This window comes from Phascolarctos cinereus, unplaced genomic scaffold (genome assembly GCF_003287225.1).
Source record: "Phascolarctos cinereus isolate Bilbo 61053 unplaced genomic scaffold, phaCin_HiC Scaffold_2;HRSCAF=192, whole genome shotgun sequence".
Classification (NCBI taxonomy): Eukaryota; Metazoa; Chordata; class Mammalia; order Diprotodontia; family Phascolarctidae; genus Phascolarctos; species Phascolarctos cinereus.
The window spans coordinates 254,476,171-254,492,726 of NW_027555625.1; the positions used below are offsets into that span (position 1 = coordinate 254,476,171).

The 16,556-nt window shown below is 43.8% G+C and overlaps 1 protein-coding gene and 1 long non-coding RNA gene across 7 annotated transcripts in view; one reads left to right on the forward strand and one right to left on the reverse strand.

Moving 5' to 3' along the window:
- EXD3 (exonuclease 3'-5' domain containing 3) overlaps positions 1-16,556 on the reverse strand; it is a 423,178-nt gene that overhangs the window by 21,217 nt on the left and 385,405 nt on the right. The window lies entirely within an intron of this gene.
- Positions 14,362-16,217, forward strand: LOC144455617 (uncharacterized). Its single transcript, XR_013484336.1, has 2 exons — positions 14,362-14,449; positions 14,721-16,217. It is a non-coding gene; the product is annotated as an uncharacterized LOC144455617 (long non-coding RNA).

Genomic DNA, 16,556 nt, shown 5'->3' on the forward strand with positions numbered 1-16,556 from the left:
TGAAGTTGTTCTCTCTATTTTCCCCATTCTTAATTCAGCAACACTTCTGAAGCACCCATTATGTGAAAGGCACTGAGTCACCTCTTCAAACCTTTGTCTAGTCAGAATAGGAACAGTTGCAAATGCAACATCACCAATCCCTAGTTCCAAAGAAGAAACAAGGAAATGTCATTGGTGTTTGCAACCAGCAGATCCCATGCCAAAGGACAGCCAACAGGTTTCTTTTTCCCCACCTGAAGTTTAGACTAGTAGAAGCCCAGAAGATGATTCTCACTTCAGTGAGAATGGGAAAGGGTGTAATTTCTCTAACAAGAAAGAATTCTGCACACCCTTGGAACAAGTACTGCTTTACAAGAGTGGAAGTCACTGTCTTCTATCTCAGCTACTCTACTACAACTCAATCAATAAACATTTATTAAATGCCTATTAAGCGTCAGGCACTGTGCTAAGTGCTGATCAGGAATGACAACAACTCACGTTTCTATAGGGCTTTAAGGCTTACAAAACATTTTTTTTCTCACAAAAGCCTAGTGAGTATAAACACAGCAATATCTCTATTTTACAGATGAGGAAAACAAGGCACAGAAAGGGTAACTTGGCTACGGTCACAAAACCATTCAACGTTATGGCTGGGATTTGAGTCTCGGTCTCCAACTCCAAATTCAGTGCTTTTCCCACTCTACCTTTCAGTAGCATGGGACAGCTCTTCTCTAGGAACAATATACCTGAACTTCTTGTGGGAAGGGTGCTGAGGTCACCCCTGGGCATCGAGGGAATTGAAATGAAAGCCTAAATGGCCTGGAGCACCCATGCCTTGACCATCAATCATTGTCTCCCAAGAGAATCATTCTCTTCCTTCCTCCCTCCTCTCTGATTCATCCTTGGCTCTTCCTCTTTCTCACCAGGCAGGTGGGGTAACCATACCTAGGAAGGAAGGGCTGTTCCAAAGCACCTGAAAGCCTAAGCCATGAAGCAATCTAGCCTGGGTCTCAAAGAATGGGCAGGTTCCATTCCCACGAATACTTCATCATCTACTGCTCTGTCTAGTTCCCTGCTTCCTGCATGTCTCCCCAGGGAGAGCGTGTGCTTCCTTAGGGCTCTCTATCTGTTCTTCTCCCATCTCCTCTACTGTACGCCTCATCCTGGGGCTGGGCACACAGTATGCACACCATACAAAATTGCTGAAATGAACTGACTATAAGGGTAAAGAGAGTGATGGTGAAGAGCATTTGGATAATACTAGCGGGCATGCATGTGACTGACATTACATCATACAGATGATCCTGGAAAGCATCTGGTCCTATCTGGTTGACCCCAGATAAAAAGGCAGGTGAATTTCTGGGAAAGAGTTCTCAGGCTGGTGGTTCTCAGGCCATGTGTCTGCCTGCCTCACTCCCAAGGTTCTCACGAGAAGGCAGTAGCGCAGAGCTCTAGAGAAATGATGCAGAAAGCAGGACCTTATCACCAGCTGCTTCCTGACTGGGGAAAGCCCCAGTCTGAGGCTGTAGGCCCTGGATTCTCAACCCCCAGGGACTCCCTGTCAGATCAAGAGAGCCAGGGCAGGGCTTTGCCAGGCTCCTGCTGCTCCCTTTTTGGGGTCTGAAAGGAGCTTAATAATAAAAATAAAACCATGGTTTTAGTATGAAAAGTTTAGGAAAGAAAGCTTTTTTTTCTCCTCCCCAAATCCACGGTCCATGTTATATCAATCTCAGCTATGTTTGCTCCCTTTTCTGTGACTGCCTCTCCCAGAGAAGGCAGCAACAGGAAGGACTAGATATAAAATAAAATGCAAATAATGCTTATTTGTAGAGTCCTTGAAAATTTACAAAGGGCCTTTTTTTGGCAGTAATTCTGTGAAGTAGGTAACATAAATATTATTGCAACTACGTGGCACACTTGATAGAACCCTGGGCCTGGAATCAGGGAGACCTGAGTTCAAATTTGACCTCAGATGCTGCTAACTATTGTGACCCTTGGACAAGTCACTTAAACGCTGTCTCCCTCAGTCTCCTCAACTGTAAAATGGGGATAACAATAGCAGTCACCTCCTGTGAGGATCAAATGAGATAACATTTGTAAAATAACACAGTGCCTGGTACATAATAGACAAGAGATGCTTGTGGTTTTAAAAAAATTCCCATTTTATAGAAGAGAAAACTGAGGCTCACAGAGTTTAAATGCTTTGTTCAAAGTGACACAGTGATTAAGTGTCAGATTCTAAGATCCAGATCTGGTCTCTACTAGACTATAAATAAGCCTGTTAAGTTTCTGGAGGGTAAGGAATATATCTTATCTAAATAAGTTGCATCTCTCCCACAGTCTAGCTAGTCTACAAACGGTAGGCACTTAAAATATTTGTTGTATCTAAAATATAGGACAATTGAGGACCTTTTTTGCTCTCAAAAAAAGTGCATCTTTTTAGTCTGAAATAATCATGAATGACTATCCATATTCCTTACAAGGACTTTGTCTCCCCCCTCCCCATCAAGGGGAAAGGATAGGAGGAGGAGGGAATAGAAATAGGGAGGGAGGCAAAAGGAAAACAAATATGAAATACATGGCAAGTTACTGCTCCTCTCAATACCTACATTTTTTAATCATTTCTAAAATGTGAAGGATCCACTCCCAAATATGAATGAGAGATGCTTGGGGCCACCATGCTGTCTGAAAGCCTGTTCTAGGGAGATGCAAGGCAAGTGAGAAGAGCAGGGAGAACACTTGACATGAATTTCTTTTGGATTTTAACAAACTGCTTGTTTGGGGTTCAAGGATCCTGAAGGGGTCCCACCCAACCAGTGCAGTACAGGAGGGCCTGAGGGACGAGCAACCTGACCTCAGGAGGGGTAACATGCAACAGCACCTTCCAAAAACACAACTAGCCTGGGAAACACACCCTTGAGGAGTGTGGGAAAGTCCTGCCACACTGGGCTGGGGCTGCTGCCCAGGTCGGGGAGGCCCTGCTCACACCTTCTTTCTGAGTCATAACTAGAACTTTCACATCAGCTCACTCACCTGTGTGAGAAGAAGGGGAGGAGGAGGCAGGGCTGGGGTGGTGTGTGGGAGGCAAGGAGAATCGGTCCCAGTCAGGGAGGCTGACAAACAGGCCAGTGCTGCAGGAGAAGGGAACGAGGGAAGAAAGGGATGGCAGATGGGAAGGAAGAAAGAAAGAGATGGAGGGAAGGAGGAAGGAAGGGATGAAGGGAGGGAAAGAGGGAGATATGGTTAGCTGAAGGAAAGTTGGTAACCCAGGCTTTGGCGCGGTCCTATGCTGCTGGTAAGAATGGGCTTTTGAGGAACGTGGCAGATTTCAAGGGTCAAAGGGAAAATACCAAGGGGTATGAGTTCTGCCCAAGTAGCCCCCCAAAACTATTATATATGTGTATTTGTGTGAGAGTGTGTGTGTGTGTGTGTGTGTGTGTGTGTGTGTGTAAGCTGGGAGGCTGAAGGATGGGCTATGTTCCTTCTGGGATTGGAGAGAATCACCCCCCTGAAGGGGAAAGTGATGTTTGGGAATTATAGAAAGTAATTCCCAAGGGAATGGAGAACTGGCTTTTAGCAAAAGCTTTCTTGGGGGATCTGAAATTTAAATTTGTAGACTTGGTTGGAAATAAGGATGGGGCACAGACTGGAGAAGGATTTGTACGCTTAGAAGGGAAAGACAATGGAAGTTTGGGAGATGTCTTCTGAGCATTGAGGGTACAGTCAGGGGACATGGCCACCTCAGGTATCACACCAAGAGGGTATGGGGTGGCCCTCAGTCACCCTGATCTAGCCTGTAATCTACCGTTCTACCTTTATCTTGGCTTTTCTGCTTTGCCAGTTCACACACATACCCTGGTCCTCTAGCAGTGGGGACTCCGAAAATGCTGTCTGGTGCCTTGCCATTTGTCTGTGGGGGGGGGGGAGGGAGGGGGAAAACTGTTCCCAGAGTTTAGCTCCGTGAAAGAGGCAGGGGGCGGGCCAGGGGGCGGGGTGGGGGTGGCCCAGCTCTGGGAACTCACTGGAATTCCCAGCAACGCCCCTGCCTGGGGAGAGTGAGTCTGATCAGAGGAGAAGAAAAGAGAAGGGAGAGGGTAGAGGAAAGGGAGGGAGTGGAGGGGGGAAGGGGAGGGAGACGGGGAAGAGAGTCAATGTGTGATTATGTATATTTGAATGTAGTCTATATGCTCTTTGAAAGGCTTCAGAGCAAATCAGGAGACATAGTTGAGAGCCCTTCCAAAATCTTACTGCCTCATCATCTCCTTAATTTCTCAGTCTGTAAAAGGTCTTTCACGTTAGAGATCCTAGATCTTTGGGAGTGTCCCTCATTTTATTCAAGCTGTGTGAATCTTTGTGAATCAAATTCTCTTTCCAGAGTTAGTATGACATTTCAGAGGACTTGGATTCTGGAGGGACCTGGGTTCAAATTCTGGCTCTGACATTTACTAGCTAAGTGATCTTGGGCAAGTCACAATTTCTTAGCCTCATCTGTAGGATGGGGACAATAATATTTGTGCTACATACTTCAGAAGTTTGTTGTGGGAAAAGTATTCTGAAAACCTTAAAGTGCTACATAAATGCTATTATATATTTTTTTCCACTGAAGCCCTTAGTTCTTTCTAGTTCTTATGGATTCCTGCCTGTCAAAGGTTCCTTCTCTTCCCTTGAACAGGACTTAACATGCACAGCAACACTTAAATGCATGAAAGGAACTTTGCTAACGAACAGATACTGGTCTTTTATAAGTTGAATTGGTCTGTCTTAGTATTTGCAGTTGGGCTAAGTTCTCTGAGTCTGGGCACCTTGTCTCTTGTGTCTGTCTCCCTCTCAGCCCATAGATTATGGCTAGGCACACAAGAAGCATCAATAAGTTTCTATTGATGGGAGACTAGAAGGTAATAGACAGCGCCTTAGATTCAGAATCACAGGGTCTGGGTTCAAATTTCAGCTCTGCCATTTACTACCTCTATGACCTTGGTTAAAGTCACTTTATCGCTATATCTCAGTTTTCTCATCTGCAAAATGGGCTAGATTATCTCTAAGGCCCATTCCAACTTTAAATCTCATAACTACACCATCACATTCACAAATAGTCAAAGGCCCTGCAATTTGGTCAGATAGGGACCCCATCTGTAGAAAGGTGGGATCTCTATGTAATCATACCTTCTGCCTCCAGAAGTCCAGAGGAAAGGATGGAGGAGCTCCTTCACACGTGGCTCCTAGGCCTTGGCATATTAAGAGAATGAGGGCAAGGAGGGTATGAACGGGAAGCAGGAGATAACACACTGAATTGGCCTCAAAAAATGAAAGAAACCAAATCAACAATCTACTTTCAAAATAAAAAGGAACTGATTGTGAAGCTGGTACAAATTAGATACATTTAACAGAAAGCATCATTTGTGTATTACTAAGTAAAACGTAGGACAACAGTGAGTACACAGAAAATAACAGCTTGGTCTGTAACTTGGTCTTCTCTGGCAGAGCACAGCAAAACCCATACAGGCTGTTAGAAATACAGCATGCATTCCCCAAAGTCACAGAGAATTCAAGAAATAATCCGGCTTCAGGTGAGTCACATCCTTGGCCTAAGTGACAGTCTTTCTGAGTTGATACGCTGACCTGAGCTGAATCCTCTTATTGACTGCTGGGTAGTCCTGCTAAAAATTCCCACAGGCTTTCTTTCTTACCTTTTCTACTCTCCCAAACACATATCCTTGCTGAATTCCAGAATTAGCCAGGCAACCCAGGACAAAAACAAGCCAAAGCAAAATCATTTGTCCTGCTTGCAGGAAAGAGACTGTAGTAGAGTCATGGGAGGATGGGGATCGGGGATCAGGCTAAAGCGATCTAGAAAAGTTAGCCTAAGGGCACAAGAGCTCCCAGCAAGGTTGCTACCACACTCCCTCATCTCCCAGCCAATATCTGACTGTGCAGTGTCTCCAAGAGGGCAAGTTGCACTTAGGGATGGTACAGAGCCTTTTGCATCCAACTTCTGAAATGGAAATAAGAATACTCTTGTATTCCAAATGGACATAAAATGCCGCTAGTAAATGAACCAGGGTAAGCAATTAAAAATTCTTCCCAGTGGGGCTCTCCCCTATTCACTGAAGCCTTCTAAAAGAAGGGGCTGTAAGAGACCATCCAACCAGGAAAATCAAGAACTCAGCCCAAACTGGAGGAAAATCTGTCCTATGTTCTCATAGATAGTACACTTACAGAACTCATTCACCTAGGAATTAGGACAGGTTAGGAATATAAAAACGTACCTGGCTTGTAGATTTAGTCAAGTCCCTAGAAGACTAAGCTATAACAGATTAAGAGAAGCTTAGGGATATCTGGGGATCACTATGGACAGTGAAATGATATCTGAGAGGACCACTCCATGGGGTCCCTTGTGGAAGCCAGTTTCCAGCCTGCATGTGTCCAAAACAGTAGATCTTTTGTTGACACTGTAGAAAGAGTGAAGGAAACAGTTCTAGACAATTGTTCCTATTTCTGATTTGAGACCCTTTCCAACCCACAGACAGGCCCTTGAGCCCACTGATATTTCAGCATCATTCAGATTCAGTTTAGGGAATATTTTGATCTAGTTTTTTTTTTAAACCATAGTGTATATTGGCCTTTCATAGAATTTAGAACTGGAAGGAACCTTATAGGTTGTCAAGTCAAACTTCTTATTTTACAACTGAGCAAACTGAAGGCTAGAAGGATTAAGTACCTTGTGTTTAAGGGCACAGGGATAGTAAGTAAAAAGGTTCTGATGAGAATACAGATCCTCTGACTCCACAGTAAGGGCTCCTAAGAGGTGGCTGCTGTTATTGGTTTTTTGGAGAGTATTTCATCAGATTAGTATGGTTTACCTTTAGTTCATGGTTTGACTTAAGTCAAACCTTGCCTGCAGCCCCATTTCTCCAGAGCATATGTAACAATGAAGGTTGTTTATAATTAGATTGCTGTTATGTGGGTGTTTTTAGGGGTGGTTCCCCCCTTAACCCTTTTCCTCTGCTCTGACATGTCTCCCCACCAGCAATATGAATATCTGTCTATTTTATTCAGTCCTCACAGGTCAGTGACTCCCTGGGCCAGAGATGGCTGTTGGCCTGTCTCTCTGCTATCCCTGGCTCCCTCAGAGCTGTCTATCAGTCTTCTCCACCCCCAAGGACTGATGATTTGTCTGACTTAACTCCAGTAGAAGTGATTGTTGGCCCTCTCCCCCTTCCACTCCAGAGTTCTTGATTTTTTCGGTCTGTCTGTCCTCTCCCTAAAGGACTAAAATGTCAAACAGGTGTTACTCTAGTTGATCCTGGGCCAAAGGGCTGAGGATGAAAGAAAAGGCCCGAATCATTAGGCCCAACTCCTGGGGCCAAATACTCCTCTTAGCACCTTGGGCAGCACCTCTGGGCTGGGCTAGGTGGGAGCCAGAGAAAAGAAGGCAATTAGGAGGTGGGTGAGAGGAGATGAAGAGGAAAGAGAACAACTGGGGGGGGCACACTGGAGGTGATCTGAACTGAGTTAGCAGAAAGTACACCTGTGACTGCCAAATCAGAAATCCTTGGGAATAAATCCCAAAGACGAAAGATATTGGATATTCTAAGGATGGAAGACACTCCATCCTAAAGCTGTGGGGCATCTCCAGTGTCAATATCTTCCACTGTGCTGGGTAGCACTGATCTCCCCTTATAGGTACTCTCTTTACCAAACCAATCTTTCCTCATTCCTACAATGCTCCTTTACCCATGCCCAGCCCTAACACACCCAGAGACCCTGTCTCAGGAGGACCTGGGTCTCTCAGAGACAGAGAAAACTGTCCATCTGTCATTTGCCAAGAAGTGGAACAATTCTCATTTTGAAAGCCTGTTAACAGTTTATAAAAGTGACTTCTCCTGACTAATTCTGGGTGTTAGATACAGTAAGTATTGAGCCTTGGAGAAGTCACATGACTTATCTATGTTTACGCAGATAGTAGGTATCAGGAGTAGAATATAAACCCAGATTTTCAGACAAGAGTTTTGGGGTCAGTCACTTCCTTTTTAAAAATTTTTTTTTTTTTTCAGGCAATTGGGGTTAAGTGACTTGCCCAGGGTCACACAGCTAGTAAGTGTGAAGTGTTTGGTCTGAGGCGGGAATTGAACTCAGGTCCTCCTGACTTCAGGGCTGGTGCTCTATCTACTGCACCACCTCGCTGCCCCTCTTTTTTAAAATTTTATTAATTTATTTTGATTTATCAATAATCACTTCCATATGCTTTTGAGTTTAAAATTTTTCTCCCCCTTCCTTCCCACCACCCTCCCCAAGATGGCGCACAATCTGATATAGGCTACACATTTACATTCCTATTAAACATATTTTCACATTAGTGATGTTGTAAGTAAAAATTAAAACCAATAGGAGGAACCATCAGAAAGGGGTCAGTTACCTCCTAAGAGGGTCAAAGTGTCTTTGAATCTTCTCATTTGAGAAAATCTTCCTTAAATAAAGGTGAGACTGCATTGGCCAGAATAGTGTCTTAAACAGACTGTCCTGATCTGACTTTAGTGAACAAATCTGTTTGCTCAGACACCAACTGGATATCCCTGTCTCACATGATGAATGGCCTTACTCCTTACCAAGGCTAATTCCTCTACTTGTTCAAGTGACCCCCTTCTAGCCTGTCCCCTCTGTCATCCTCACTCTTTCAATTATTTTCAATCTCTGTCTTCTGGCTCCTTCTGTACTACCTACAAACATGCTCATGTCTCCCCTCTCCTGAAAAAATTCTCACTTGATCCTTCCCTTGTTGCCTAAAAAGTGCCCTAAAGCTCTTTTACCCTTCCTAGCTAAACTCCTCAAAAAGGCTGTCCACAAGAGGCAATTCTACCTTCTCTCCTCTCACTCTCATATTAACCCCTTACAATCTGGTTTCTGACATCATTCAACTCAAACTGCTCTCTCTGAAGTGACCAGTGATCTCTTAGTGGCCAAATCCAATGGCCTTTTCTCATTCCTCATTCTCCCTGACCTCTCGGCAACTTTTAACACTGTTGATCACTCTCTCCTCCTTAATACCCTCTTTTTTTTAGGTTTTCAGGATGCTACTTTCTCCTGGTTCTCTTCCTACCTATCTGATAGCTCCTTCTCTGTCTCCTTGCTGGATCCTGTTCCAGATGATGTCCTTTAACTGTAGGTGTCCCTCAGGGTTCTCTCCTGGGCTCTCTTCTCTTCTTTTTATATGCTACTTGGTGATCTCATCAGCTCCCATGGATTTTATTATTACCTCTATACTGATGATTCTCAGATCTGCTTATCATGTCCCAAACTCTCTGTTGACCTCCATTCTCACATTTCCAGTTGTCTTTCATCTCAAACTAGATGTCCAGTAGATATCTTAAACTCAGTATGTCCAAAACTCATTAACTTTCCCCCTCCCCCCAATTACTGTAGAGGGCAACACTATCCTCCCAGTCCCTCAGGTTCACAACCTAAGAGTCATCCTGGATTCCTCACTATCTCTTTCACTCTCCCATACCCAAGCTGTTGCTAAGGCTTGTCGATTTCACCTTTGTAACATCTCTTGAATAAGCCCCCTCTTCTCCTCTGACACTGCCCCTACTCTAGTGCAGACCTTCCTCACCTCTGCATTACTGCACCAGGCTGCTGGTAGATCTGCCTGCCTCAAGTCTTTCCCCATTCCAATCCATCTTCCACTAAGCCATTAAAGTGAGTTTACTAAAATGCAGGTCCAAGCATGTCAGTCCTTTCCCTCTCCCCCCAATATGCTCCAATAGCTCCTTATCACCTCCAGAATCAAATGCAAACTGCTCTGCTTGGTGTTCAAAAGCCCTTCCTAACCTAGCCTCCTCCTACCTTTCATCTTTTTACACTGTACTCCCTGACACATACTGTTTAATCCAGTGATAGTGGCCCCCTGGCTGTTCCACAAACAAGACACTCCATTCTCTAGACTCTTTTCTGGTCCTTTTCTTTGGCTGTTCCCTCTAGCCTGGAATTTTCTCCCTTCTCTGCTCTGACTACTGACTTCCTCAGCTTCCTTTAAGTCCCAATTAAAATCGCACCTCCTACGAGAAGCTTTCCCCAACCCCTATTCCAGCACCTTCTCTCTGTTAATTAACTCTTATTTATCCTGTGTATAGCCTCCTTTGCATGTACTTCTATATAGGTTGCCTCCCCCACTAGATTGTAAGCTCCCTAAGGGGACTATCTTTTGCCTCTTTTTGTATCCCCAGTGTTTATCACTTTGCCTGGCACGTAGTAGGTGCTTAATATGTGTATATTGATCAACTGAATGATCAGCACAACTCAACAAGCTATAATTAAGTATCTACTACATGCTAGTTACTTTGCCAGACACTGAGGATACAGATTTTGCTCTTTGGGAACTTATATTCTCTGATCACTTGCTCACATATGAAGTGGATTTGGCCCCTTTATTGTAGTTTGTTTGGATGGGCATTCAATTCAACAAATACTTATTAAGTGCCTACTATTTATTTGAAGGATGTGTGCTTGACACTGGAAATAAAAAGAGAAATATTGTCTCTGACCTCAGAAAATTTCTAATCTAATATGGGAGTTTGACGTGTAAGTCAATAAGTCTGGTACAAGGTAGAATGCATCAAGGGCAAAGATGGGATTATATAAAATGCCAGAACACATACCAAGATGGAGAAGCCTTTTTCCACTGGAGATGGTAGATGAGAGGTCAGGGAAAGTTTCACAGAATAGACAGCAAGTACAATGAACCTTAAAGAACCTTTGTTCTCCACTAGACTGTAAGTTCCTTGAGGGTAGACTGCTTTTGCCTTTTTTTGTATCCCCAGTTCTCAGCACAGTGCCTGGCACATCACAAGTGCTTAATAAATGTTTACTGATTAACTTATGGATTAAAGAAGGATTTCAAAAGGTAGAGATCTGGACCGGATGAGATACATTTCAGGCATGAGGAATAGACAGCGAATATTTTCATTCAAATTATGAAAAACATCTTTGTGGCTGATTCTTCCCATAGGTTTGTGTTTAAGTATAATCTAAAATTGAGGCTGTAGCCGACCACTCTTTTTGGTTGGTCAGGACACTTTGAAGTCCTGCTGTTCTAAGTTCTGAGAATACAAAAAGAGGCAAAAGACAGTTCCTGTCCTCAAGGAGCTCACAATCCAATGGAAGAGACAGCAAGTACACGTGTACAAACAAGCTTATATGAAGGAAAAGCAGGAAATACGAGGATTTTCCTTGCAAAGAACTCATGTGACTTTGGTACTATTTACCCCAAGGTCCTTGAGCCACAGAACTAAACACCGGGATCTTGCTTCTGTCCCCTTCTCTCTAGGCTAACTGGATGTCATTGCTCTCCAAGCTCTTCATGTTCCAGTCAAACTGGCCTCCTTGCCATCCCTGTAGACAGCATTCCTCCTTCTGCCCCCATGCCTTGCGCAGGCTGTCCTCCAACCTGGAATGCACTTCCTCCTTTCTGCTGTCCCTGAGAATTCCCAGAGCCCTTCAAGACTCAGCTCAGATTCTACCTCCTTCCACCCCCAGCCATTAGTGGTTCCTAAATTTACTTTGTATCTACCTTGAATATACTTTGCATTTGTTCATATGGGCATGAAAGCAGGGATGGTTTAAAAATTTTTTTTAAATTATGAACTTGACAGACATCTACAAACATGGACATTTCCATCTACAAAGAACACAAAGACAATTGTATGTGAAACTATGAATCTCTGTTATGTACAGTTTGTTTTTAAAAGTATATATTACATTTCTGTGACTTCATTGATGTATACGGTACTCCTAGGAGAAAATCCTGTCCATCAATGTAGATGACCAACTACTTGGCAACATTAGAGAGTTGCTTGGGGCACTCAAACTTGCCTGGGATCACAAAACCAGTATGTGTGTGAGGCTGTGAACCTGTCTTCTCTCCTCTAAGGCAGGCTGTCTTATCTACTAGTCAACTGATTAGTTGATAAACATTTATCAAGCACCTACTATGTGCCAGGCACTGAGATAAGTACTAGAGATACAAAGAAAGGTAAAAGACAGTCCCTACTCTCAAGGAGCTCACAGTCTAATGGGGGAGACAACGTGCAAACAATGTTTCTATGTACAAACAAGTATATATAGGATAAATTTGGGAAGGCAACAGAATTAAGGAGCATATGGAAAAGATTCCTGTAGGTGGAGTTGAGAAGAGAGAGTGTTCCAGGCAGGAGTATAGCCAGTCCAAATGCCAGGAGTTAGGAGATAGAGCCTCTAATGGGAGGAACAACAAGGAGGTCAGTGTCACTGGGTGTGTGTGTGTGTGTGTGTGTGTGTGTGGTGTGTGTGTGTGTGTGTGTGTGTGTGTGAAGAAGAAGACTGGAAAGGTAGGGGAGGGGCCAGGTTATATAGGGTTTTGAATGCCAGAGTATTTTATATTTGATCTTGGAAGCATTAGGGAACCACTAGAGTTTTTTGAGTAGGAGAGGTGACATGGTCAGAGCTGCACTTTAGGAAGATCATTTTGGCAGCTGAGTAGAGGATGAAGTCAAGCAGGCAGAACCGTGAGGCAAGCAGACCAACCAACATCCATGGCTACAGTCCAGCTGTGAGGTGACGAGGGCCAGCACAGGGTAGTAGCAATGTCAGACGAGAGAAGGGGGAGTACGTGAAAGACGTCGGCAGACAAAAGACTGGACATGTGGAGTACCTGGGAGAGAGGAGTTGATAATGACACCTGGGTTGGGCTTTTAGTATCCTCAATGGTAATAGGGAAGTTAGGAAGAGGGGAGAATTTTTCTGGGAAAGATAATGAGTTTAGTTTTAGTCACATTGAGTTTGAAGATGGAGATTGGAGATGTGAGGCAACTGAAGATGTGAAACAGAAGGTCTGCAGAAGGTTATGACTAGATGTATAATCTGAGAATCATCAGCATGGAGATATTCATTGAAACCATGGGAGATGATAATGTCACCAAGTGAAATAGTATAGAGACAGAAGAGAAGACAGCTGGGATAGAGGGGCCCTGTGTGACACTCCTAGATGAAGGTCCAGAAAAGGAGACTGAGAAGGCAGGAGGAGAATCAGAAGAGACAGCAGTGTCATGAAAACTTAGAAGACAGTATCAGAGAGGAGAGGATGACTGACAGTGTCAAAGGCGACACAAAGGTCAGGAAGGATGAGGACTGAGGAAGGGCCATTAGATTTGACAATTAAGAGATCACTGGTAACTTTGGAGACAGCAGCTGACACCAGACTGCAGAGTTAAGAAGAAAGAAAGTAGAGGCACTGATGGTAGATGACCCTCTCAAGGAATTTAGTCACAAAAGGGAAGAAAGATATGGGATGACAGCTAGCAGGGAAGGATGGCTCCAGTAAGGACAGATCAAATGAGGAAGGAGACAGGGGCATGTCTGGAGGCAGCAGGGAAGCAGCCAGTAGACCGGGAGAGACAGCAGACAAGTGAGAGAGTGGGGAATGACAGAAGGGAAAATCTGCTGGAGAAGACAGGATGGGCAGACTGCCTTTTTTTCTTTCCTTTCTCTTTTCCTTCTTCCTTTCCTTTCATCACTCTTACTCCCCACCCCCTTCCCTCTCCATAATTCTGCTCCCACATATAAAATCCCTCCATTGAAACAAGTAAGTATAGTCAAGCAAAACAGATCCATACATTGGCCATGTACGAAAGTGTATGCCTCATTCTGTACCTCTAAGTCAATTATCTTTTTTGGGGGGGTAGGGACTAGGCAGTGGGGTTAACTGACTTGCCCAGGGTCACACAGCTGGTAAATGTTATGTATCGAGGCTGGATTTGAACCTAGGTCCTCCTGAATCCAGGGCCAGTGCTCTATCCACTGTGCCACCTAGCCACCTCTCAATTATCTTTTTTGCCAAGAGGTGGGAAGCATAATAATCATACCTAGCATTTATATATTGCTCCAAGGTTTGTAAAGCGCATTATTAGATATGGTCACTCACTTAACTCTCACGAAACTCCTATAAGGGAGGTGCTATTGTCATCTCCATTTTACAGAAAAGGACATTGAGGCTGAGAAAGGTAAGTGATTTGCCCAGGGTCACACAGCTAGTATGTGTGCAAGATTTGAACTGGGCTCTCCATGACTCTGAGTCCAGTGCTATAGTCACTGTGTCACCTAGGAAGCGTGATTCACCCTCAGCCTTCTGATTGTTCACTGCATTGGTAAGAATTCTTAAGTCTTTTAAGGTGGTTTTTCTTTACAGTACTGTAGTAACTGCATATATTGTTCTCTTAGATCTGGTTACCTCATTGTTATCAGTTCATTCTTCCCATGTTTCTCTGAAATTGTCTCTTTCATCATTTCTTACCATGAAATAGTAGAACAGAGTCTGTTTTGCTTCTGTCTTTGTATTCTCAGCATCAGCACAACGCCTGGCACATAGTACTTCACAGCTCACAATTAAAGGCTGGGAGAGATCTTAGAGACCATCTACTCTAACCCTCTCCTTTTACAGGTAAGAAAACTGAGGTCCATTGAGGCTAAAGTAACTTGCCCAATATCATACAGATAGACAGTAAGTGTTTAATAAATGTTAACTGACTGAATGAATGAATGAACCCTAATTGAGAACAGGGCTATAAGAAGTCCAAAGAGACATTTAACTCCCAGAGCTACATATTAGTGGACAAGGGAAAAGAAATATTTTGTTAAGTGATTTCTGAGTTTCCTTTTTAGTTGGTTAAGATTCTGAATTTGTATTCTAATCACATCACTTTCCTCTCCAGCTGGCTTCCTTGGGAAAATACCCATCCCCTTGAGCAATGGGGAGTCTTTACATTAAGATACCAGCCTTAAATCTGAACCCAGAGCTGAGAGAAAGAGAAATTCCAGCGACATCGCAGGCCCTGGCACAGGGATGAAGACAGCAATGATTTCATCTTGATATGGTGATGGAAGGGAAGTAGGGACAAAGAAGGCACCAACTAGCATTATGCCCCCACATCTTCATTATTTTGGAGGGTTTAGGGGAAGCCCACAAAGGCAGAAAAGACTGTGCTAAGTCATGTGTGTTTTTTTTAAATTCAGGTGTTGACCAGATCACAATTCATAGACTCATAAAGCTGAAAGAAATCTTAGGGGTCCAACTCTTTTATTTGATAAATGAGGAAACTGAGGTCCCTAGGAAAAATGTGATGGGTAGAAGAGGAACATGAATCCAGGTCTTCTGATTCCAATCTGATGTTCTTTCCATCTATCCTCTAAATTCCAGATATAATTGAGGTATCCAGAACTAGACAACCAATACAGTTTTCACTTATGATGCTTTAGGATTTAAAAAGCACTTTCCCACAATAATCCCATGAGATGGGTAGTCCAAGAATTGTGACCTCCATTTTACAGATGTGGAAACAAAGGCTCAGAGGGTTACTTTCCTATTGGTTTCACAGGAAATATGGGAGCCAGGTCTCCTGAGCCCAAATCCAGGGCTCTTTCTGTCACTACTTATCTTGTTCAATCTCCTAATTTTCTGCATGTGGAGACTGTGGCCCATGGTGGGGAGTGACCTATCCAAGGTCACAGAGGTAGTCTGTGGTAGCGAAAGGAACAGAACCTAAGTCCTGACTCTCAGTACACTGCACCAAATCTACCACCTTGGCAACCCTCTGGTAATTCACACTGACCACACCAGTGTCCCTTTTGGAGTCCATTGTCCAGAGTCTTAGGAATCCTGTCTTTCTTCCTCATTCGGTTTCACAGGCCAACAGCACCCAAATGAGGAGGAAAAGGCATTGTTCCAGAGTTACTCAATGATGTCTCAGGATTAAGAGATCAAAGCGTTTGTGATCTGACACAAGTGAGCTAGCATGGGAGTGGACAGAATGCCTGGAAGGTGACTTTAGTGGGGTCCTTTGGCACAGTTCTGTGAATCTTCCCTTCTTGCCAAGAACAGTGGTAAACTGTTTTAAGATGAGACCAACTTCAATTGAGAATCCCAGGGCACACTGGGAGAACAATGGACTTGGAATCAGTCCAGGTTCCAGTCCGGACTGTGCTACTGATTAACTGTGAGATCTCTCTGGGCCTTTGTTTCCCCATCTGAAAATGAAGGAATTGGACTACATCAGTAGTGCCAAACTCAAATATGAATGGATCCTTGCAGGCTGCATTCTGATTTAGAAAACCACAAATTAACATTACCTATGTTGCACTGTATTTTTATTTGTTTTGTTACCTAGCACAGGTTTGGTCAGTGTGAATTAAAAGAGGTTGTCAGAGTGTCAGATCTGCTGCAGTGTCAGTAGACTCAGGTTCTATTCTTTTCTCTACCACAGACCACCTCTGGGTCATTAGATAGGTCACTCCCCTACCATGGGCTACAGTTTTTCTACATATAAAATGATTACACCCACAATTGCATTTTAATCTGATGCAGCCACTGGGCTTCAAGTTTGACACCTCTGGATGAAGTAATCTGGAAGGTCCTTGCCAGATCTAAATCAATGACCCCATGAAAGACCCAGTTTGTCAGTATCCTGACTATGTCACTGAACCTGTCCAAGCTTTGACGGGCCCACGTGTGCAATAGGAATGCTGAGATTCTCACCTGGGAGAGGTAGAGG